Source organism: Myotis yumanensis, unplaced genomic scaffold (genome assembly GCF_028538775.1).
Source record: "Myotis yumanensis isolate MYYU_CA2020_CCGP unplaced genomic scaffold, mMyoYum1.0.hap1 SCAF_5, whole genome shotgun sequence".
NCBI lineage: Eukaryota > Metazoa > Chordata > Mammalia > Chiroptera > Vespertilionidae > Myotis > Myotis yumanensis.
In genome coordinates this window covers 12,404,910-12,429,515 of record NW_027223756.1, presented here as the reverse complement: position 1 = coordinate 12,429,515, position 24,606 = coordinate 12,404,910, and the positions used below count along the sequence as shown (strand labels likewise).

Sequence of the window (24,606 nt, the reverse complement as noted above, 5' to 3'; positions counted from 1 at the left end):
AAAAATGGCGAGAGAGACAGACATGAAGGTTAGAGTGGGATCTAACAGGAAGGCATATCAAGCAAAAATTAGTAATGCTGAAGTGTACCATGGTTGTTCCTACCTAGTTCTGTTGCTTTCAAATTTTAGCTCAGCAGTTGAAAACACAAAAGCCAACAGGGCAGTTTTTATGATAACGTGTAAAATATAAAGATTAAAAATTGCACGATAATGCAACTATGCAAAATATATACAATTATGGGCAAGACGTAAGGCAAATAAAAAATAATTTTGTTAGGGATTATTGGATGGATTGTTTCCCTTTTTTAATAATAGTATACCATGTTTTCAATTTTAAAAGTCGTTTAAAATCCATTAGAATTGGCTACCGACTTTTAACAGTATATACAGTTGCTTAATAAATTTGAAAAAGAACTCATCACTTACAAATAGAATCTTTAAAGTTGGAAGCAACCTAGACATCATCCAGGCAGGCAGTTTTCACATTGTGTGCAGCAGAGCCCTAGATGGTCCATAGAGGTGCCTAGGGTATATTACATGGCATAGCTGCTATGAAGTATAGAACAGGCAGAGGCTCAGGCCTCTCTGGCTATGCTTCCATTAGTAAAGTTTCACTCTTCCTTCTTTCATGGACTTATATAGCATTTCATTACAAGAAATGTTTCCTCTGGTCAAGAAAACTATTAAAAAATCAAAAATCCCTCATGTGGAAAATACAGTCATACTCAGCAAATATTACATGTGTTCTCCTCTATTTCTCAGGTCTCTTCATTTCTGTTTCTAACCAATGAAATGCACAGTTCTCTGATCTCTCTCTTCTCTGTCTTCTTTTCAATGATGAGACAAGAGGGCATGTGGGAAAGACTGAGGTTCGCTACGGTTCAACTTCAAGAGAGGGAAGCCTCAATCAGTGGGTCCCTAAGTGACCGTGTGAAGCAGAGCCTTCTGCTCACCCACAGGGGACATGCAAAATGAGTGAAAAGTTAACTTTGTTGGGTTAAACTCCTGAGTTCATAGGGTGACTTACTAATCCATCTACACTATGCACCTTGTTTTAAATATGAGGTAACAGGATTGTTGATAATGGAAGTGAGTAGTTCAAGGACACTGAGATCTAGACTGAAATCCGAGTCTCCTGACACTCCAATGCAAAGCTCTCACTATACCAATCTATAAGGCCTTTAGTGACCACATCAGAATAATAAGCCATGGTATTGGGGGTAGAGTTAAAAATCACCTATTCCAAACCTCTCTAAATTCATGATACAGAAGTCCAACCAGATGTTGTTGAAAACAGAAATGGAGAACTCACCATTTCTAGGGTCAGTCCATTCCTATTTGATAGTTGTCATTATTGGCAATTCCTTTTCTACAGACATGGCATTGTAAGTAATGTAGCAAGGAGAGTGAATTTAACTATTACTTTTTGAGCCCATACTAAGCAATACATCCTTAGCAAAAACAGATATGTAAGTATTAATTAGCAAACATACACATGATACCTGCTCTCAAGGAGCTTGCAGGTTAATCAAGTGACATAAATATCATATATATCTTCCAATACATGATATACATGTATCATATATGTGTAATATGAAATATGCAAGTAAAATAGTCACAAATATAAATCCAGGATTACCGATGTTGATAATTTCTATAAATGAAAAATCACACAATATTATGAGAGTACAAAACACGACTAAACTTAGCTTGAGGAATCAGAAGAGGTGGAAAAGAGGCAGGTGATAAGAATACCTATACATTTCTGGTGTCCCCACCTCAATAGATTAGAGTATCATTTACTGAAGCAGGAACACTGAGAGAATACCTGGTTTGGGCAACTGAAGGGAGTGCAGTGAGGAAACCATGGATTCAATTTCAAACATCTGCAGCTACAGCTATTAATTTAACTTCCACACATAAAGTATACATGTTTATGTGTACATTCTAGGAATCTTTGAAGGAGTGAGTATCTCTATAGAAAATCTGAACAAAAGATGGAACTGGGCAAGGCAGTATATTCACTCGCTGGAAGCACGGACCCTCCCTCCCCAATCATTTTTGAGTCACTGGCAACACAAGCAGATGGCTGCAGCTGTCGCTTCTGTCCCCTCTCCTCTGACATTTGCCAGATGGTGTCATTCTGTGGGTGATGTTTATTAAACAGCAACCCTGTCAGTGCAGGCCTTAATGGGTGGTCTGAGTCAGGGGATGGAGGTGATTGGCCCTTTAATTCATACCCATCTCCTGCCATCACTTAGGCCATGTGTGTTCCAATGCTAAAGGGCCCCCCTCTGAATTTTAGAATCCACCAAAGCATTATAACACCCCCATCATGCAATAGCACACCTTAGCCTTTTTGAAAGCTCCTAAACTGCCCATCTAGCACTACTGTCAATCAATTATCATCTTCTTTCCTTTTTTTTAAGATAAAAAGCCTTTCAAAGGTTTGCAATTAGAAAATTTAGAGGGCAATTTCAGGAATCTGGATTGACGAAGTTCAAATGTACCAAAAATCTGAGTTATGAAGGGAAGCTGCTGTCAGTGACTAGCTGTGTGGCTTGGAGCGAGGGACATAATCATTCTGGGTCTAGGTGCTCTTATCTATAAAATTAAGATAAAGTCCAATGTTTGGTTGTTGTGATGAATCTAATTAATATAAGGTCTTATTGCCCTAGCCAGTACTCAGTGGTTAGAGCCTCAGCCCATGGACTGGAGGATCCTGGGTTTGATTCCAGTCAAGGGCATCCCATCCATACCTAGGTTACAGGCTCAATCCCCAGCCTTGGTCAGAGTGCATTCAGGAAGCAACCAAGCACATGGATGTGTCTTACTCACATCAATGTCTGTCTCTCTCTCTCTCTCTCTCTCTCTCTCTCTCTCTTCCCCTTCCTTGCACTCTCTTTAAAATTCAGTGAAAAAAAAAATATCCTTAGATGAGGATAAACTAAAATATATGTATGGACTTTTTTATGTATGGCACTTAAGCTTCTAAACTTAATACACTTATAATCCATGCTATTTTATATATTGACTTGTTTGTACTTAACACTATAAAAACGAACAGCTACCATTTACAAAGTGCACACTGGGTACCAGGCACCTTCCTCCTTGCTTTATGAATATCAGCTTATTTTATGTTCACAAAAATCTATCAGGCATTTACTATTAACACCCTCTCTTTTTGTGTGTTTCTTTGTTTCAGATGAGAACACTGAAGTAGAGAGCTGCTTGCTCAAGGTAACACAGATAATAAAGGAGAGCAGTAGGATTTGAATCAAGAAGTCAGCCTTCAGAATCCACACTCATCCATTAAGCCACAATACCAAGGATGAAAGATTGGAATGCAATTATGAAGCAGATATAGCTGTGTATTTGCACACCTCTTTTTTTATGGTGTTAATATTTGAAAATGTTTCTATAAAATTGCAAGTGCATCTTTCCTCTGCTGGGCTGTATAGGGAGAAATCGTGTTGCAGAGAAAGATGGAAGAGTTGAGACAAGGTTTGCAGGAGATCAGCAGGCAGGATGAATACTTTGACTGGCCAAAGGCCACCTTATGGCTTTGAGGTGTAGTTGGAAGCATATTGAACTAGAAGCCAGGAAACCTGTGCCCTCATTCCAGCTCTGCCACTAATGAGCAGTCTGACACTGCACCTCACGGAACCTATCACACCACCTCGGTGTCCTCATCTAAAACAAGGCATTAGGTCTAGCATCTAGACCAAATTAATTTAGACCGATAGTCTCTAAAGACTGCCCCAATTCTAACTGTATTGTATTATTTTATTAAAATCCAGACACCATCTTTCAGCCACAAAAACCACCAGGAATATCTTTTCATCTTAGTAATGGGATTTTTAAAATTAAATTTTTCATTAAGTTTAAAGAATGCATGTTATACTATTAATTTCAAAAAAAACTGAATTGACATAACTTTGATCCAGTCTGGGGACCTGAGTACTTGTGTTTTGGTTTGTGTCCACTAGCTGTAGGACTCTTGGGCCAGCCCATGCTTGACCATGAACCTCTGTGTCCCGACCAAAAGGAATAATTTCCACATTCTTTTCCTGATATGAAATTATTCACGTCCTAGTTTTAAACAAGTTAATAAACTTTTTGCAAGTTTGTGATATCTATTTAACTATTTTTTAAAATATATATATATGTATATATATATACATATATGTATATATATATATATATATACACATACACACACACACATATATGTATATAAATTGACTTCAGAGAGGAAGGGAGAGGGAAAGAGAGATAGAAACATCAATGATGAGAGAGAATCACTGATCGGCTGCCTCCTGCATACCCCACACTGGGGATTAAGCCTGCAACCCGGGCATGTACCCTGAGTGGGAATTGAATTGTGACCTCCTGGTTCATAGGTGATGCTTAATCACTGAGCCATGCCGGCTAGGCCGTTTAACTATTTTTGAAAAGCATCTTACAAAAACAACCGCTGCTTGCTGAAGAAACAAAGCCCTGGGGCTCCTCAGCTGGTGACATTATGTAGCATAAATCTACCAGTAACAGACAAAACCCGGGGGGGGGGGGGGGTGGCAGGGGGAAGGAATGATCCTTTTCTAAAGGCACCTGGCTAAGTGGTGGCTAAAAGTTCCAGAGGTTAGCCTTCCTTGTTTGGAAACTTCCTTGCAGGAAACTTTCCACTACTTAGTAATTAGTACCCTCTAGACATCTGCTTCTGGAGGGGGTGGAGGAAGTACAAAAGCCACAGAAAGATTAAATCTAATTATTATGATTTCCATTTCTGGGGCAAAGCCTCTTCATAAATAATTATGTCTTAATGCAAAACTGGCCAATTTTAAGCACTGGCCCCATCATTCATAATAATGAGTAGATTTATAACCCACAAGCTCATTAGCTATAGAAGGCTAATTAGGACTTTCGCTAAAAACACCACTATGTGAACTGCTCACTGAGGTAATCACAGCATTTTGACTCTGAAAACATCCACTTCTTACCAAATGAACTCCATATGCACCCGCCAGGGCAAGAGTGAAGGGGTAACTACACCACCGGGAAAGAGGGTTAACAGTTCCTTACACAATGACCCTCAGATGGAGGTTAGGTTTCTGTTTTCCTGAGGGTATATATACTTAAACATGAGTGAATGGAAATCATGGCAGAACAAAACACTATCAAGAGCAGTGTGTAGGCACGAGAAAGACCTGCAGTCTAATTCTGGCTCCATTTCCTCCCTTTTAGCATGAAACATTGAACTAATTACACCTAAAGCCTGATTATAATCTGCACATACAATGGAAAAGAACTAATGCAGAGGCTAATTTTACTTTCTATTTAACGAGATGCATTTATTTTATTAATTTTATACATACACTCCACTTACATGTGCCAGGCATTGTTCTAAACTCTTTATAGTTATAATCTTCAGGGAAAAGCCTTAAAGGAGGTGGCATGACTATCCTCACTTACAGTTGAAGAAACTGGACCATGTCAAGAGAGTAAACAATTGGCCACGCTCATACATCTAGCGGTTCCCATTCCATGTGGTATGTTACAAGTTCTTCACAGGCAAATGCTAATTACAGCCAAAACATGATCACAGCCAAATGTGGATCAAGATCTTAGGTTATTTTAATTACAACTGATATGTACTATTACTGAGATGTCTGTCAGAAGGAGTAGCTACTTGAGTGACTCATGTGATATGGTGATTTTTTAAAGATAATTATCAATATTTAAAACCATTTTGTTGATTGTTTTGCTTTTTTATTTACCTCCTTTCACTAAGAATAAAATTCATAAAGGCAGACTCTTCTCTGGCTTGCTCATTACTCTTTCTATAGAATCAAGAATAAATAAATAGAGTCTCTTTTCTCAGTGATTTGAACGTAGATTAATTTGAAGAAACAAACTATCAGGAAGAAAATTTGGAAATAATTAAAATAACACTGCCAAAATATCTATAATGTGAAAACTCATGAAAAGTCAAGTCACCTCTATTTTAACAAAGAAAACTATATATATGAATTAATTCTTATCAACCCTACCATAATTCATCATTAATCGGTATTCCAATAACTTTTTCCCTTTGTATCATTTTAATGTATGTTATTCGCTACATTGCTTCTTATGGTTGACTACTCTGTGTCAGCTCTACTCCTCCTAATGATTCACCAATAAGGGTAAGTCCATCCCTTTTCCAATAGTTAGTTCAAGAACAGGCTTGTAATATAATTCTCTTCAGATATAACTAGGTATTTGTTGGGTGCGAGTCATTCAGTCCCAACATATACAACTATTCGTAGCAGCCTTGGAAATAGTGTGTTGCAAGATGATGCTAAAAATGTGAGATGTTGCAGGGTCTTAAAATTTACATTGAAGAGTTTTATCTTCATCTGAAGTATAATGGGAAGCCATTGAATGGTTTTAGGATCAAATGTGTGGTTCACGAACATCAACCTGGCTACAGTGTGGAGACTAATTTTGCAGGTAACATGTGTATGGTCATTCAACCATTGGAAGGTTACTGTAGCAGTCCAATAAAATGCAATAGTAAATTGACTATTGACAGCCACAGTTGTAGCACTCCTAAATGTAATTCGTTGGATCTGGGAGATATTTTAGCAACAAAATCAACAGGACTTGTGGTGAATTGGATTTGAGGAGAGAGGGGAAAGATGTTATAAGTGACACTGTGTTCTGTGTATATAACTAGAATTTACTAGATAAAGGTGTGGCACTCACAGAGATGGGAAAGAGTTGAAGAAAAGCAGGCTCGGGGTTGAGAGATTATATGGCATCATCACATTCTGTATGATCCTATCTTTACAAAAACAACAACAACACAAGAATATATGCTCAGGGATAGGTAAGATTTTGAAGGAAAAAAAAACTCAAATACTAACATTTTAAAAATAAGCACAGTGACAACAGAAAAGACTATCAGATTATTGATCATTTTTGTATATATTTTTTTCATAATTTTTAAAAGGCTTTTTAAAAACATGTCATTCCAGTCCTTGTCATACCCAGACTAACTAATTACTACTCTGTGACTCCCGTCTGCTATCATGTACTTTCCTTTAGAAGAGTTTATGAATTTCACGCCTTGCTATGTCATGATGCCCTGCTTTGCTGCAAACCCTGGCTGGGGAAGAACTAGTTTCTTCTGGCTTCTTGAAGTGTCCCGCACAGAACCCAGTTCTGTGGCTTTTTATCTACTTCCACAGTTACTTACACTGGTAACATCTGTGCAGGACTGTTCTAGGGAACAACCAGTGCTGTTTAAGTTAGCATATCAGACAGTTCTTTGCAAAAAAAAAAAAAAAGAAGAAGAGAGAAACTAGCAACTGAGGTTTCAGCTATGGACGGGACACGTTTATAATTTATGATGCGCTTCCAACCAGAATTTACTCCCAGGAGGTAAAGAATGGCATGCACACCCACAAATCCCCATCCCTTCCCTGGCATCCTGTCCAGCTCAGAGCAGTCTGGTAATCTATGGGTTTTCAGTCAGCTCTGCAGTATAAGTTGGTAAATTAGCAATATGGTCTGGCTTAAGTACATTTCACATCTGGTTAGCAACAATAATACATGTTATGCTTCATTTATACAATCCATTACACCTATTTCCACTGGTTGGTTTTACCTTTTATTATTATTTCAATGTTATTTCAAAAGCTCAGATAAATTAATGCCTGAGCAAATGCATCCAATGGCTCATAGACTATCTGTGAAGGGCCTCCTTGAACTTTCTTTGAGTTGCTAAAGACAAAAGTAACAATTTCTATCTCCCAATAAGCCACCTTGCATTAACTATTTTCACTGTATAGAACTCTATTTAAAACCTTCAGGGTGCTTTTATGATTTAAAAGCAAACTGAAAGAAAATAAAAATAAAACCAAAGGAAGAATGGGAGATTCTAGGTACCACAAGAATCTAAGGTCATTGAGATAACAGCACTGTCACTTCTCCTCAAGCCTAAAACATTTACCTCTGTGCAATCCCAGGACTCTGACACAATTTAAGGCTTAGCTCTTCCAGATGATGGTTCTTCCTCAAATTCTGTCCTCAGAGAAAACACGCTGGTAAACTTTTTTTAAAATATATTTTTATTGATTTCAGAGAAGAAGAGTGAGGGAGAGAGAGATGGAAACATCAATGATGAGATAGAATCATTGAGCAGCTGCCTCCTGCATGCCTCACACTGGGGATCAAACCCACAACCCAGGCATGTGCTCTGACCAGGAATCAAACCATGACCTCCTGGTTCATAGCTCAACACTTAACCACTGAGCCATGCCAGCTGGGCAACACACTGGAAAACTTTTATTATAGAAAAGGCACCTCCAGAAAAAAAAAAAAAAGCAAATCAGATGTGCTGCTATTAATTTTCAGGAGGCCACATAGAAGAGCTGATCCCAATATTTGGAGTCTTAAAATCCCTTTACACTCTTCAAAATTATTGAAGACCCCTAAGAGCCTTTGTTTATGTGAGTTTCACCTATCTATAATTAAGTTAGCCTGGCTAGAGGCTTATCAATTTCCTTAGTCTTTTCAAAGAACCAGCTCTTAGTTTCATTGACTTTCTCTATTGATTTCCTGTTTTCAAATTCAGTCCATTCATACTTATTGTCTCTTCTTTTCTGTTTACTTTGGATTTAATTTGGAATTTCTTTTTCCAGTTTACTATGGTGCGTAGAGAGTAGTTAAGAATACAACTACTAGTACAATTTGCCGCCACTGCATTGATTTGTACTAAGGAACCAGCAATTTTACCTGCTGTTATTTTTGTACCATTATGGCAATTTCTAAACACCAAAATAGAAAATAATGTCTTAATGTTATTATTAAAATAGTTTTGATCTTGCAGCTCTCTGAAAGAATATTACAGTTCCCTAGGGGTCCAATCCCACTTTGAGAACCACTGTCTTAGAATTTACACATATAAACTTCTTATTTTGTATGTTATATTAAGATTACATACAAAATATGGAATGGTTAATGGTCTTCACCTCTTTTTGTCTAAAAATGTTTTTAGACAAAATGTATTTTCCCTCTAAGAACACAAATGACCCTTCGGGATACCTACTCCTTACACTACTGGTTACCTTTTGCTATCACAGAAATGAAGGTAGAAATAACCAATAAAAATGCCTAATCTGGGCTTTCAGACATGAAGAAACTGATACCAAGAGAGGAAAAGTCACTAGTAGTAAGCTATAATTTCATGTCTCCTGCTTCCTAGTCAAATCATGTTTAATTTTTATATATAGGCCTTTACTCAACCATTTATTCTTCTCTCTTTGGTATGTATGTTTTCCTCTCTTCTTCTCCATTCTTATTCTTTTAATCAGGCACAATCCAAAATCATGCACAGCAATACCTTTTATATATGTTTTGTTAGCTTAACCTAAAAGATCTTTAAAATACAGTCTCTGTGTGGTTTGGCCACATTTAAAAGGTGTGTTCTAGCCCAAAGCATTTAAATGTGGTTTAGTTTAAATCTCTAAATGATAATGTTTCAAGAGAAAACAGAATACATATGAATCCTAACTGTCTTTGCATGAATTTGAAATCTTTACGGAGAACAAAATATTGCTTAAGTGTAAATAATTGCAGTGGAGAGGACATCGGTCCACCCCAGAGCACTGTCTCTAAGAGAGCAGTGGCTCCGCCCTTCCGTGGCTGTGACCTTGCCTAAATTAAATATAATGAGTAAGAAACTACTGAGAAAAGAGAAAGTGTAAGAAGAGAAAAATGCAATAGATCTCTTCAGTCCTAAATTACAGGTTTACTAGTCTAGCTGCACCATATTGCAGATGTTTCTCTTTTTTTTAAAATATATTTTATTGATTTTTTACAGAGAGGAAGGGAGAGAGATAGAGTTAGAAACATCGATGAGAGAGAAACATCGATCAGCTGCCTCCTGCACACCTCCTACTGGAGATGTGCCCGCAACCAAGGCACATGCCCCTGACCGGAATCGAACCTGGGACCTTTCAGTCCGCAGGCTGACGCTCTATCCACTGAGCCAAACCGGTTCCGGCATGCAGATGTTTCTTGACCCATTAAAGTGAACCAAAGCAAATTTCCTCCAACACAGAATAAAATTGTTACCTTAACCACAACACGCCCCACCACTGGGTCCCCCTCCACCACCACCAAAAGAGATGTGAGATTATGTGGGAATCGAGCTTTGGATAAGAGCTTTTAAAATGTTCCCATCTGACATCTATGATGCCTTTAGCTATTAAAATGTGGATAATAATTCTCTTGTCAGTCAGTTAAGTGTGACTGAGGTCTTGATAATTGAATTTAAAAGAGCACTTCATCATAGATAAAGGACAAACTGGGTTTGAATATCTTCCCCAAAATATATTGTTACAGGGCCTTTCGGTGTCCAGTATATGAAATAAGCTGGTGGCCTATTTAAAATAAAAATATTTAGAAATCGAAGGGGTATGTTTCTTTCAAGAGCTCAGTATAATAATCTGAGTGCCAAGAATCCTACTACAAATGGATTTTGTAAAGCTGAATTCTATTATAGAGCTTAAAAGCCGGGGTTTTTATAGTTATTTTTTAAAGATTTTTTAATTTAATTTATTGGGGTGGCAATGGTTAATAAAATTAAATAGGTTGCAGGTGTACAATTCTATAATACATCATCTGTATTTTTTTATACTTATTTTTGAAAATTATATCTTAGCTCTATGTTTTGTGTAATACATATCAAAGATGTCTCTAGGGCAGTGATGGCGAACCTATGACACACGTGTCAGAGGTGACACGCGAACTCATTTTTTTGGCTGATTTTTCTTTGTTAAATGGCATTTAAATATATAAAATAAATATCAAAAATATAAATCTTTGTTTTACTATGGTTGCAAATATCAAAAAATTTCTATATGTGACAGGGCACCAGAGTTAAGTTAGGGTTTTTCAAAATGCTGACCGCCGAGCTCAAAAGGTTCGCCATCACTGCTCTAGGGTATGCCCACTGAGCATGTCATTCAACACACAGTCCTGGCATATATTTTAAAAACACACACAGTGACCTACACACTTGCTGTCAATCATTCATGGCTTTTTATGGCTCAATTTAGTGAAAACAGTGCTGTAGATTTCTGTTTGTTCTGTTACAAAGGCACATTTACTAGGTAGCCACAGTTTCAAGTTTACTGTATTATCCAGCATTCAGATTTTAGCCATAACAAATTGTTAAAAATTGAAACTCCTTTTTTGTGTTATCCTATATAATAAAAGGCTAATATGCAAATCAACCAAACAGTGGTCGCTATGATGTTCAGTGACTACTAGGGGGCAGATGCTCAAAGCAGGAGCTGCCCCCTGGTGGTCAGTGCGCTCCCACAGGGGGAGCACCGCTCAGCCAGAACCTGGGTTCACGCTGGCAAGCACAGTGGTGGTGGTGAGCGCAGGAGCAGTGGCGGGAGCCTCTCCCGCCTCCGTGGCAGTGCTAAGGATGTCCAACTGATAGCTGTCAGTCAGACATCCCCCGAGGGGTACCAGACTGTGAGAGGGCGCAGGCCAGGCTGAGGGACCCTCCCCCCGCTCCTCCCCCAGTGCACAAATTTCATGCACTGGGCCTCTAAACTATAAGGGATTATCTAAAATTTCATCCTGTTTCTGAAACACTGGCTTAAAAACATTTTGTGATATCTTTCTCTGATCCAACAATTATATAGACATTACAGGTCTAAACCTGTTATTCCACAGTCCAGAGGGAGAAACTGAAAGAGTGGCTGTCTGCCCCGTGGGGCTCTCCATATATATTACTGTCACTTTGAGGCACTAAAAACAGACCTGAAATCCTTTCCCCCTATGGGAATGGACTGAACAGTTTTGGGAGAAATTATAGGAATAGAAGGACTCCTTAGGAGAGTTCTTCCAGGCCAGCTTTATTCCATTCCTTATCTGTGAATGGACAGGACAATAGCAGACACTTTCTAATAAACCACGGTAAGAGAGAGAGCAAATGCTAAGTGGGAAGATTCTACAAACAGAAATGATCACTCCAAATTGAAGACAAGGACTGACCACAACAAATGTGAATGTTTGAGTATTTAGTTTTACTGAGTACAAACTGAGAACATCACCCTGAAATCAGGACTCCACCCTCTGCTATAAAATTTGGGTGAAATTAAAAGTGGAAAAGAGAAAATGTGGCAATTTATCTCCATTTTATAAAGAGCAAATCTTCTGTGGTCCAATGGTCACTCAGAGTGACAGAAGCCAGAGTATTTTGGGATGAAACTGGGTCAAAGAAGCGGACAGCTGAGAGGAAGGAGTTTAAATTTATGTTCCATGTTCTAGACACATTCCAGAATATCAAAATGAAAATAAAGCAAGGCAGATATTAAAATGCTCCTTGTACAGGTAAGGTAAAGAGTAAATAAAAGAGATGTAAGAATTCAATAATAAAAATCACCAATGACAAAATGCATAGTTCAATTCTACAATACTCTAAACTCAGACTCCAATTCGTGAGTTACTTTATCAAACTGTCAGCCCATGAAGGTTAACAGAATTTTTACTTATCTCTCCATATACCTATTATATATGTTTGATGTTAAATATGTCTGTATATCTAGATCAGGGGTCCTCAAACTTTTTAAACAGGGGGCCAGTTCACTGTCTCTCAGACCGTTGGAGGGCCGGACTATAGTTTAAAAAAAAACTATGAACAAATTCCTATGCACACTGCACATATCTTATTTTGAAGTAAAAAAACAAAACGGGAACAAATACAATATTTGTATTTGCATGTGGCCCGTGGGCTGTAGTTTGAGGACCCCTGATCTAAATAGATAGGAAAGCTATACATAAAAATACAAGGGTGGGCCAAAGTAGTGGTAATACAAATAAATAATACAATAATTAATAAATAATAATACAAGATTAGTGGTAATACAAATAAATACAATAAAACAATAATTAATAAATAATAATACAAGATTAAACTGTTTCACATAACTGTAAGCCTACTTTGGCCCACTCTTGAAAGTATATGCATATTTTATAGATAAGTATATATAAAGGGAGAGACAGACAAATAAACAAAAAAGATTCTGTAATTCTTCAAACTCGTCCCAGACTTCAATTACTGAGTCAGGGGAAAAGAAATTGGGACACGGTTCCTTTTCATTAAAATTGAGTTTGAGCTATTATATTTGGCCTAAATATGATTATCCTCTTTTCTCAAATGAGTTTGATCATTGTGGAAAAAAAATATGGATTTTCAGCCCTGGATCACAACCTTGAATCCATCCTGAGCACACTTTATCAAGAAATAGTGTCTGTATGAAAAATAAAGATATAATATGCTTGCATAAATATAAGAATAAAATTTAGATTCTGTGCCAATAGAAGAGCAGTAGGAAGGAGAGTGTGGAGACTTCTCTGTAACACCCAACACTGTGGCTCATAATCACTAATGGATGCCACAAAAAATGAGGCAACAGGGAACCAGGCTGACCAAAGCTTCGTGCTTAAGCAAACTGAACCAGGCCCAAGTTATACTGGAATTCCATAAGTAAAGTGATATAAGGACACTTAAAAACAATTTGAAGTGAAATAAGACAGACAAAGACAAATACTGTATGACCTTACTTATGTGTGGAATCTAAAAAATACCAAACTCACAGAAACAGAGAACAGATTGGTGGTTGCCAGGGGCAGGGGGTGGGAGTATAATGCATAGCATGGTGACTATAGTTAACTGTATTGTCTATTTAAAACTGCTAAGAAATACATCTTAAAAGTTGTCAATGTGTGGAAAAGGGGGACATATGTAATACTTTCAACAATATACATAAATTATTCCCTTGTATTCCCTTGGAAATAAATAAGATGCCACTTAAATAAATACTGAAGTCACATAAAAGTCAGGTAATAGGAGGCACAGAGTTGTTCTTTATGGTTTTATTATAGCAAGAATATCAAACCATCACTTGCCAGAGTTGTCTAGAATTCACCAGAAAATGTTCAAAAGAAATGGGATCAGTTTAGGAAAGAGAAATACCTGATAGCTATAGCACAGCCCTCCCAGTCTCTCTGGCTAAGAACAAAATAATTTAGCCCAGGATTTCCTCTATTGCTGAAAAAAAAAAAGCTTCACCAATCATCATGGGCTTAAGTGCAGTTCTAATTTTTGGACTTTAGAATTTATCTGCTGCTAAGAAAATACTTTGCCTTGTGTGTCTAAATCTTTTAACATTTTGTGATGTTATAAAGATTGGCAAATATATACTAATGCTAAGAAAATACTTTGCCTTGTGTGTCTAAATCTTTTAACATTTTGTGATGTTATAGAGATTGCCAAATATATACTAACTAGGGGCCCGGTGCACAAAAATTTGTGCACTGGGGAGGGGGTTCCTCAGCCCAGCTTGCCCCCTATCACATACTGGGAGCCCTAGGGGATGTCCTACTACCTGCTCCCTGCTCCCCTTGGGGAGTGGGCCTAAGCCACAGTCTGGCCTCCCTTTGTGGGAGTCAACCAGGCTGATCAGGGGAAGGCACCAGCTCCATCACCACACTGTTGCAGCCACTGCCAGTCACCGCAGCCACCAAGGTGTTTTCATCAACACGGACTCCAGTCCCTTTACCATGAAAAAATGACAATTTTCTTTAGGCATTTTCAAGAAGTGTCTTTCAGGATATGACATTTCTTTCTTTCTTTATCCTCACCTTGGGATATGTTTCCATTGATTTTTAGAGAATGTGGAAGAGAAAGGGAAAGACAGAGAGAAACATTAAAGTGAGAGGAACACTTTGATTGGTTGCCTCCTGCATGAGCCCTGACCTGGGCCGGAGCCAGGGAGGAACCTGCAACCTAGGTACATGCCCTTGGTCAGAATTGAACCCAGAATCTGCGTTGGGCAGACCGAGGCATTATCCACTGCGCCAAACTGGCTAGGACAGGATATGACATTTCTTAACCCTCCAGCAGCAGACCTTCATTTTTTTCTCCAGGAGTGTGGTAAAAAAAAACCTAGATCACTTTTTGGACTCTTATTACCCAAGTTACTAAGAATATAACCAGTGGCATACAGGGAGCTTAACCAATCAGCAGTCAGAAAAGGTGTTTCCTCTGTAGTTCACACCAATTGCTGGTTTGGCCCCTGCCCAGGCCTAACGCCTCTGGCGAGTCATTAGCCCTGGGCCAGGGCACCCTCAGCTCCAAGCCACCGTGGCCATCAAGGATCGCTGGCTGGCTGCGCCCCGGTTCGGGCCGCCACCACCATCAAGTATCATTGGCTGGCTCCTCCCCGGCCCAAGCCTAAAGCCTCTGGCCAAGGCATTAGGCCTGGGCCAGGGCACCCCCAGCTCCCCGCAACTGCCATCAACGATCGCTGGCTGGCTCCGCCCTGGTTCCCCGCCTCCACCACCATCAACAATCGTCGGCTGGCTTCTCCCCAGCCCAAGCCTAAAGCCTCTGCCCGAGGCTTTAGGCCTGGGCCGGGCAACCCCAGCTCCTGCTACAGCTGATTGCTGGCTGGCTCCTCCCTGGCCTAAGCCTAAAGCCTCAGGCCAAGGTTTTAGGCCTGGGCCAGGGCACCCCCAGCTCCCGCCGCAGCTGATCGCTGGCTGGCTCCTCCCCAGCCCAGGCCTAAAGCCTCTGCTCCAGATTTTAGGCCTGGGCCTGGGCACCCCCAGCTCCTGCCCCAGCTGATCGCTGGCTGGCTCCTCCCTGACCCAGGCCTAAAGCCTCAGGCCGAGGTTTTAGGCCTGGGCCAGGGCACCCCCAGCTCACTGCCACCGCCGCCACCACCGCCGCAGCCACAGCCGCCGCCACCGGGGAAGATCACTTGGCTGGCTCCTCCCAGGCCCAAGCCTAAAGCCTCTGGCCAAGGCGTTAGGCCTGGACTGGGGACCCCTAGCTCCCGCTTCAGCTGATCGCTGGCTGGCTCTGCCCTGGTTCCCCACCTCCGCCGCCATCAACAATCGCTGGCTGGCTCCTCCCTCACCTAAGCCTAAAGCCTCTGGCCAAGGCTTTAGGCCTGGGCCAGGGCACCCCCAGTTCCCCTCCGCCACCGCCACCATCTATGATCACTGGCTGGCTCGACCCGGGTTCCCCCTGCCATCACCGCCATCAACCATCACTGGCTCAAGGATCACTGGCTGGCTCCTCCCTTACCCAGGCCTAAAGCCTCAGTCTGTGGCTTGGAGCAGACATATGCAAATTAGCCGCCATCTTGGTTGTCAGTTAATTTGCATATACTCACTGATTAGCAAATGAAAAGGGTAGCGGTCGTACGCTAATTACCATGTTTCTCTTTTATTAGTGTAGATGCTGAACTTCAAAAGGAGAGGTATATTTAGCCATTTCTTAGGGGGGGGTGGGGGGGAGGTGATACACAGAAGATAATTATGTACCTGAGAGAAATAACACGAGTAAAGAAAATGGCTAACCTATCATGTTATTTCTAACTAGAGGCCCGGTGCATGAATTCATGCATCAGTAGGGTCCCTCGGCCTGGTCTGTGGGACAAATCTTCTTAAGGATGGAGAAGACTTGATGGATGAGAGTGTACTGAAGTTCTACACTCAGCAGTGGGAAGATTACCGGTTTTCCAGCAAAGTTCTGAATAGAATTTGTGCCTACCTCAATAGACACTGGGTTCGCCATGAATGTGATGAAGGATGAAAAGGAATATATGAAATCTATTCTCTCGCATTGGTGACTTGGAGGGATTGTCTATTCAGGCCCTTGAACAAACAGGTAACCAATGCTGTTTTAAAACTGATTGAAAAGGAAAGAAATGGTGAAACCATCAATACAAGACTGATTAGTGGAGTTGTACAGTCTTATGTGGAATTGGGGCTGAATGAAGATGATGCATTTGCGAAGGGTCCTACATTAACAGTGTATAAAGAATCCTTTGAGTCTCAGTTTTTGGCTGGTACAGAGAGATTTTATACCAGAGAGAGTACTGAATTCTTGCAGCAGAACCCAGTTACTGAATACATGAAAAAGGCAGAGGCCCGTCTGCTCGAGGAGCAACGGAGAGTGCAGGTCTACCTCCACGAAAGCACTCAGGACGAGTTAGCGAGGAAGTGCGAGCAGGTGCTCATCGAGAAGCACCTGGAGATTTTTCCACACAGAGTTTCAGAACTTGCTGGATGCTGATAAAAACGAAGATTTGGGTCACATGTATAATCTTGTATCTCGAATCCAGGACGGCCTAGGAGAACTGAAAAAATTTTTGGAGACACATATTCATAATCAGGGTCTTGCAGCAATTGAAAAGTGTGGAGAAGCTGCTTTAAATAATCCCAAAATGTACGTGCAGACAGTGCTGGATGTTCATAAAAAGTACAATGCCCTGGTCACGTCAGCATTCAGTAACGACGCAGGCTTCGTGGCCGCCCTGGACAAGGCTTGTGGGCGCTTCATAAACAACAACGCTGTCACCAAGATGGCTCAGTCGTCCAGTAAGTCCCCCAAGTTGCTGGCTCGATACTGTGACTCCTTGTTGAAGAAGAGTTCCAAGAACCCAGAAGAAGCAGAACTAGAAGATACACTCAATCAAGTGATGGTTGTCTTCAAGTACACAGAGGACAAGGATGTGTTCCAGAAGTTCTATGCGAAGATGCTGGCCAAAAGACTCGTGCACCAGAACAGTGCGAGTGATGATGCCGAAGCAAGCATGATCTCCAAATTAAAGCAAGCATGTGGGTTTGAGTATACCTCTAAACTTCAGCGGATGTTTCAGGACATTGGCGTGAGCAAAGATTTAAACGAACAGTTCAAAAAGCACCTGACAAATTCAGAGCCACTGGACTTGGACTTCAGTATTCAGGTGCTAAGCTCCGGCTCGTGGCCCTTCCAGCAGTCCTGCACGTTCACCTTGCCGTCAGAGCTGGAACATAGCTACCAGCGATTCACTGTTTTCTACGCTAGTCGTCATAGCGGCAGGAAGCTGGCGTGGTTATACCAGCTCTCCAAAGGAGAGCTGGTCACAAACTGCTTCAAGAACAGATACACTTTGCAGGCATCTACATTCCAGATGGCGATCCTGCTTCAATACAACACGGAAGATGCTTACGCGGTGCAGCAGCTGACAGCACTCAAATCAAAATGGACATTTTGGCACAAGTCCTACAGATTTTATTGAAGTCGAAGTTATTGGTCTTGGAAGATGAAAATGCAAATGTTGATGAGGTGGAACTGAAGCCAGATACCTTAATAAAATTATATCTTGGTTATAAAAATAAGAAATTAAGGGTTAACATCAATGTGCCAATGAAAACCGAACAGAAGCAGGAACAAGAAACTACACACAAAAATATTGAAGAGGACCGGAAACTGCTGATCCAGGTGGTGATTGTGAGGATCATGAAGATGCGGAAGGTCCTGAAGCACCAGCAGCTGCTCGGGGAGGTGCTCACTCAGCTGTCCTCACAGTTCAAGCCACGGGTCCTGGTCATCAAGAAATGCATTGACATTCTGATCGAGAAAGAATATTTGGAGCGAGTTGATGGTGAAAAGGACACCTACAGTTACTTGGCTTAACCCTTGTAGAGGGTCTGACTGTGCCACGGCGGCCAATGTTCCTGGTGGGCAGGATGACGACCAGTTCCTAGCAGCCGCCTGCACCACTGGCCTTCCTTTTTAAACTGAGACCAAGACTCCCAGCAGCCGGTCTCAGATGTACATCAGAACTGCTCAGGATCGATACATTTCAAGTCTGTAAATATGGACACCGACGCCATTTAACCTAATGAACCATCATGCTGAGGGCTGCATGCTACTGCATCTACATCAATACATCGGCTACGTGCTAACAGCTGCCTCCGTCTCGGCAGCACTGAGTGTCGGCCACACTTTGAGAGAAGTCTGAATGGACCCGCATGTAATCTGCTCTGAAAACCATTTGTGTAGTGTGTTTCATTTTTTAATGTGTGAAATAAAGAAAATTAAAGGAAAAAAACCCGGCTCTCTGACATCCCCCGAGGGGTCCCGGACTGCAAGAGAGTGCAGGCCAGGCCAAGGGACCCCACGGGGGCACAATCGGGGCTGGGGAGAATGTGGGGGGTTGGCCAGCTGGGGAGGGACCACGGGAGGGCTCCAGGGCGTGTCTGGCCCCTCTCGCTCAGTCCCAATTGGCTGGACCCCAGCAGCAAGCTAACCTACCAGTTGGAGCGTCTGCCCCCTGGTGGTCAGTGCATGTCATAGCGAGCGGTTGAGCAGCCTTAGCATATCATTAGCATATTATGCTTTGATTGGTTGAACAGCTGACGGCTGAAAGGACGACTGGACACTTAGCATATTAGGCTTTTATTATATAGGATTTACTTCCATAACGGTACCTTAAGAAAGACTGTGGAGTGTTATTCTTTTAAATCTAATTTCTAATGTACAGTGATGCTATGCCTGACCAAGCATTGTAAAAATGCTTTCAGGGGCTAGACAGGTAAAGTCAAAAAGTAAAGTGGGCCCATTTGGAGAAAAATCACATGGCCATCTTGGTCTATATTTTTGTTACCTATTTTTGATAGAGCCATAGTGAGAATATAAATGTATATAAACCCTATATAATAAAAGGCTAATAATCAACTAAACAGGTGGAACGACTGGTCACTATGATGTGCACTGACCATCAGGGGGCAGACGCTCAATGCAGGAGCTGCCACAGGGGGAGTGCTGCTCAGCCAGAAGCCGGGCTGACAGTTGGCGAGCGCAGCAGCGATGAAGGGAGCCTCTCCCGCCTCTGCAGCAGCACTAAGAATGTTTAACTGGCAGCTTAGGCCCTGCTTCCTGTGGGGAGCAGGGCCTAAGTTGTCAGTCAGACATCCCCCAAGGGCTCCCACACTGCGAGAGGGCACAGGCTGGGCTGAAGGACTGCCCCCCAAGAGCATGAATTTCATGCACTGGGCCTCTAGTATGATAATAAATGGCAAATACTGTTCAATATTGATGTCAGAGTCAAGAGGGGAGGGTTTTCACCCCAGCATAGTGAAACCCATATCTCACCAAAAGTATCAGCTATTCCTCAGCCCTTATCTTATGACTGTCTTTGAGAATGTAGGTCCAAAGTCTCCTAACATTTTGATAATTTTTTTACATATTTGAAAATGTTTCTAAAATACCGTGCTAACAAACAAAATGCATCTGTGAACTATTTTTAGGTCATGAGCCTGGTCTAGGTTTCCTAGTGGTCAGGAATATAGAGTACCTATATGACAAAAAACATGTAGTTGTATGTGAATTAGTAAAGTTTGGGCAACACTCCCACCATGAGTCTATCTCAATGTCTATTTCATTCTTGAATTCTTCTAGGTTCTGTACTCAAGGGGGAGGGAGGGCAAGGAATGAAGGACAGGTAGACAAGGCTACAGGATGATGGCAGAATGGAAATACTGCAATTGACTCTGTATACATGAGAGGTATTCACTGTTTTTGGACACTGTACAAGTCATTAAACACCTCTGTGTCAGTATGTTCTTCTTTTGAATTGATATGAATTATACTAGGTAATATCTAAAATTTCTCCTATCCCTAACAATAGACATAGCAAAGAATTTCATAGCTTCTCAGTTGACACCTAAGAAAGTTGTTAGTCATATTGTATCAAGCCTATAATTTATCTTTGTGTCTTCTTATATAATCCTTTCACTATATAATTTTCATTTTTAACCATTACCTTTATTTTTATACTCCCATGCATTTTTTAAAAACCCTTCCTATGCCTCAGGAATTGGCAAATAGATTTCATCTCATGTGTCAGGTCTAACATTGGTGTAACTTCCTAGAGGACTGTGCTCAAAAGGATTGTGGGAATTCTAAATGTGGTACCCAATATCTTGATTGATTATCAATGTATGCATGGGTGAGGGAGAATGATTCACAGTATATAACACAGAGGTGGGTTTAAAAGCACTGATTGTGAATCCTAAGATTTCAAAATTACCTGATGCCTAGATTCAACAACCAAAATTTATGGCTATTTTCTCTATATACTTTAAGGGACTTTTAAAATAAAAACATTTTAGCCAAAAATATCAACCTCCCTAATATTTAAATGGGGAGGGGTGAAAAAAAAAGAGAGTAGGTACTTTTTCTCAAATTATAAGCTGTATTATAAAAAATATCATTATTTTGAGTTTTATTTCAAAGTCCTGAAAATATACAAACTACATGTTGAATTGAAATTAAGCAAAGTTAATTGTATATATATCATTTGCATTCTCGGGTATTTTCTAACAAATCATAAATTGTTTTTTCTTATTCTCTTCACAAGTTAGTTACAAAAAGTGGTATGAAGCCCTGGCAGAGGTAGCTCAGTTGGTTAGAGTGTTGTCCTGATGAGCCAAAGTTGCAGGTTCCATCTCCTGTCAGGGCACATATAAGATTTTTGTTGGTTCTTATTCATAGGTATATGAGATAAAGGATTCTAAGCTCAACATCACTGCAAAAGGCTGAATGTTTCCAGAAATGTCAGAATTTAAAATAAAATATTAAAATACTTAAGGGAGGAAAAAGTCTTTATGCCCAGGAGTTTCAGCAGGGTCTTACAGGTAAATATCTATTAAAAAAGGAAAGAAAGAAAGAAAGAAAGAAAGAAAGAAAGAAAGAAAGAAAGAAAGAAAGAAAGAAAGAAAGAAAGAAAGAAAGAAAGAAAGAGGGAGGGAGGGAGGGAGGGAGGGAGGGAGGGAGGGAGGGAGGGAGGGAGAGAGAGAGAGAGAGAGAGAGAGAGAGAGAGAGAAGGAAGGAAGGAAGGAAGGAAGGAAGGAAGGAAGGAAGGAAGGAAGGAAGAAAGAAAGAAAGAAAGAAAGAAAGAAAGAAAGAAAGAAAGAAAGAAAGAAAGAAAGAAAGAAAGAAAGAAAGAAAAGAGGAAGGAAGGAAGGGAGGAAGGAAAGAAGGAAGGAAGGAAGGAAGGAAGGAAGGAAGGAAGGAAGGAAGGAAGGAAGGAAGGAAGGAAGGAAGGAGGGAAGGGAAGGGAAGGGAAGGGAAGGGAAGGGAAGGGAAGGGAAGGGAAGGGAAGGGAAGGGAAGGGAAAGGAAAGGAAAGGAAAGGAAAGGAAAGGAAAGGAAAGGAAAGGAAAGGAAAGGAAAGGAAAGGAAAGGAAAGGAGGGAGGGAGGAAGGAAGGAAGGAAGGAAGGAAGGAAGGAAGGAAGGAAAGAAGGAAGGAAGTGAGGGAGGGAGGGAGGGAGGGAGGGAGGGAGGGAGGGAGGAAGGAAGAAAGGAAGAGAAAGGAGGGAGGGAAGGAGGGAAAAAAAGAAGAACGGAAACTCCTCCAAATGCCATGATCCCTAGAAATTGGTTTTTGAAGAAAGTTAAGTTTTTCTATAAAAAAAATGTATTAATTTTATGATGAAATTTTATTGTTTCTCAAGTAGGGTTTTTAAGATTCTGATTTAAAGTGTCCAAATGTTGAATTTTTTAATTCCTATGATTTTATTATTTGTAGTACCTAATACAAACTAGGATAAAAAAAAAGAGTTCTTATCTTTTCTTCAGTGAAGAGATAAGAGTAATTTGAAATTTACTCTATTAATTTTCAGTAAATACTGGTGTGTCAATCTAGGGTTTTAAGATTCCTGAAAAAATAATTGTTTTATAAAAACAAGTAACCTTCATAAAGAAAGAGTTTTCTAAATAGAGCTAAATACAGGTTACCACCAATTTAGTAATTTAAAAATTACTAAATTAGTAGAGAAAAAAAAAACTAACATGGATGGGTACTAAACATATCAGGATGATCACTTCCTGATTGTCCTGATATGTTTAGTCTAACATTTATATGTTATATAAATGTCTAATCACTATATTGTAAACCTGAAACTAATACATGGAAGTATAATACGGTATGTCAACCATAATTGAAAAATTAAAAAATTAAATTTAAAAAATTAAAAGAAAATAAAAACAGTAAGTTATCATGCAACCATCTTACCAGTCAAGTTCATACTTATTAATAAATGTATTTAAAAGAAAAGCAACAACCACACTTTAAAAATTCAGCTAGTCAACAAACTTTTCTCATAAAACTCACTCAGATGAACATTTCAAATCTCCCAAATTTCTACCTGATATTAGAAACCTGTCTCTTTTCCCCCAAGAGCCAGAGCCACGCTTTTCCAATTACAGTGCTATGTTTGGAAATCCCTGAATCTCTAAATAAAAACTCTCTCTGGATTCCATGGGAAGAATTTCTGTGTGCGTTGTACAACTTTAACTCTGACACAATCTTTAGGCTAAAAGACCTGTCAACTCAGAGGGGAAATAGTCCATTTATTTTTCATGCCTGCTCAAAAAATAATAATAATCAGTCCAGCTTACACGGGTGGGGGAGGCATGTTTCATTTCTCATTCTGAGTAATTCCCTATTGCAAACAATGCATCTTCTGTGAGAATCTTCTTGCTGAAATTCCAAAAATGTTTCCAAATCCCCAAATATTTCTAAATTATTGTGTGACTTGAAAAAATGCAAACAGTAAAACTTCTCTGTGATATCAAGTATCATTATATTAAATTAATGCACGTTTTTTATCACCACAAAGTAATTAATACATTGATTATGGAGAAACACCAAGAAAGATACCATAGTACTATGAGATCAGTCTTAGCATTAAAGAAATTACGTGCCCTGAAGTGTGTCCTTAATTATTTAGAAGACCAAGTAATTATCTACATGGAATTTATCAATAATTAATATGCCTACCTTAATGCACTTTAACTAAACTCCCTTTTTATATAATGAATCATCCACACTCAACACCATTAAAGTTTAAAGTTTTAAGAAACTTAGAGGTGATATCAACAGTGAGAGCTTCCAGGCTTGGATCTTTTTCCCAGGTCCTGTCATCTAGTCCTATGTCTCTGAATACCAATTATGTGATGCTGTTGACTCAAAAGTTTATTTCTCTAACTTGGTCCTCTCCACTGTTCTCTGTATCCATTCACTCAACTTCTAGTCTGAATCTTCCACTTGAGTATACATCTAATGAATATTTAAACTTAATACTTCCAAAAGTCAACTATTCCAACTTGTAAAATTCACTCCTCTACTAATTGTTTACATTGGGGTAAAAAAGAGCTACCATCTACTCTATGGCACAGATTTAAAAATCTACAAGTTGTCCCAGATTCCTTGCTTACCCTCATCCTCTCCACACAAGCCCTGTTTGTTCTAGCTGTAAAATATAATTCTCTCCATCCGCACTGCTACCACTCTAGGCCAAGACACTATCATTTCCTGCCCAGCAAACTGCAGTAGTCTGTGAAATACATCAGTTTTATCCTTGCCCCTTCCCATTCCATTTTCCAAATAGCAGCCAGAGTAATCTTTTGACACAATAAATCACTTCATGCCACTCTGCTGAATCCAGCCTCCTCTCATCCCAGTCTCATTTTCACATCCATGGACCTGTCAGAGATCTGTCACAGCTGACAAACAAAATCTTATTGCTAAATCTTAAAGTTTCAGTGACACATTAAGTTTATGAAAATAAAGGGCAAAACAAGATAAATAAAAATATTAAAGCATGTAGAATATATACATATAGGAATCAACTAGATCATATACCTTTGACATAGATTGCATTTATGTCACTTAATAATACAACAGTAATTGT

General features: G+C 40.0%; 1 pseudogene; it reads left to right on the top strand.

The window, feature by feature from the left end:
* Positions 1 to 6,353: 6,353 nt before the first annotated feature.
* Positions 6,354 to 18,745, top strand: LOC139010086 (cullin-1 pseudogene; annotated as a pseudogene).
* The last annotated feature ends 5,861 nt before the right edge of the window (positions 18,746 to 24,606 follow it).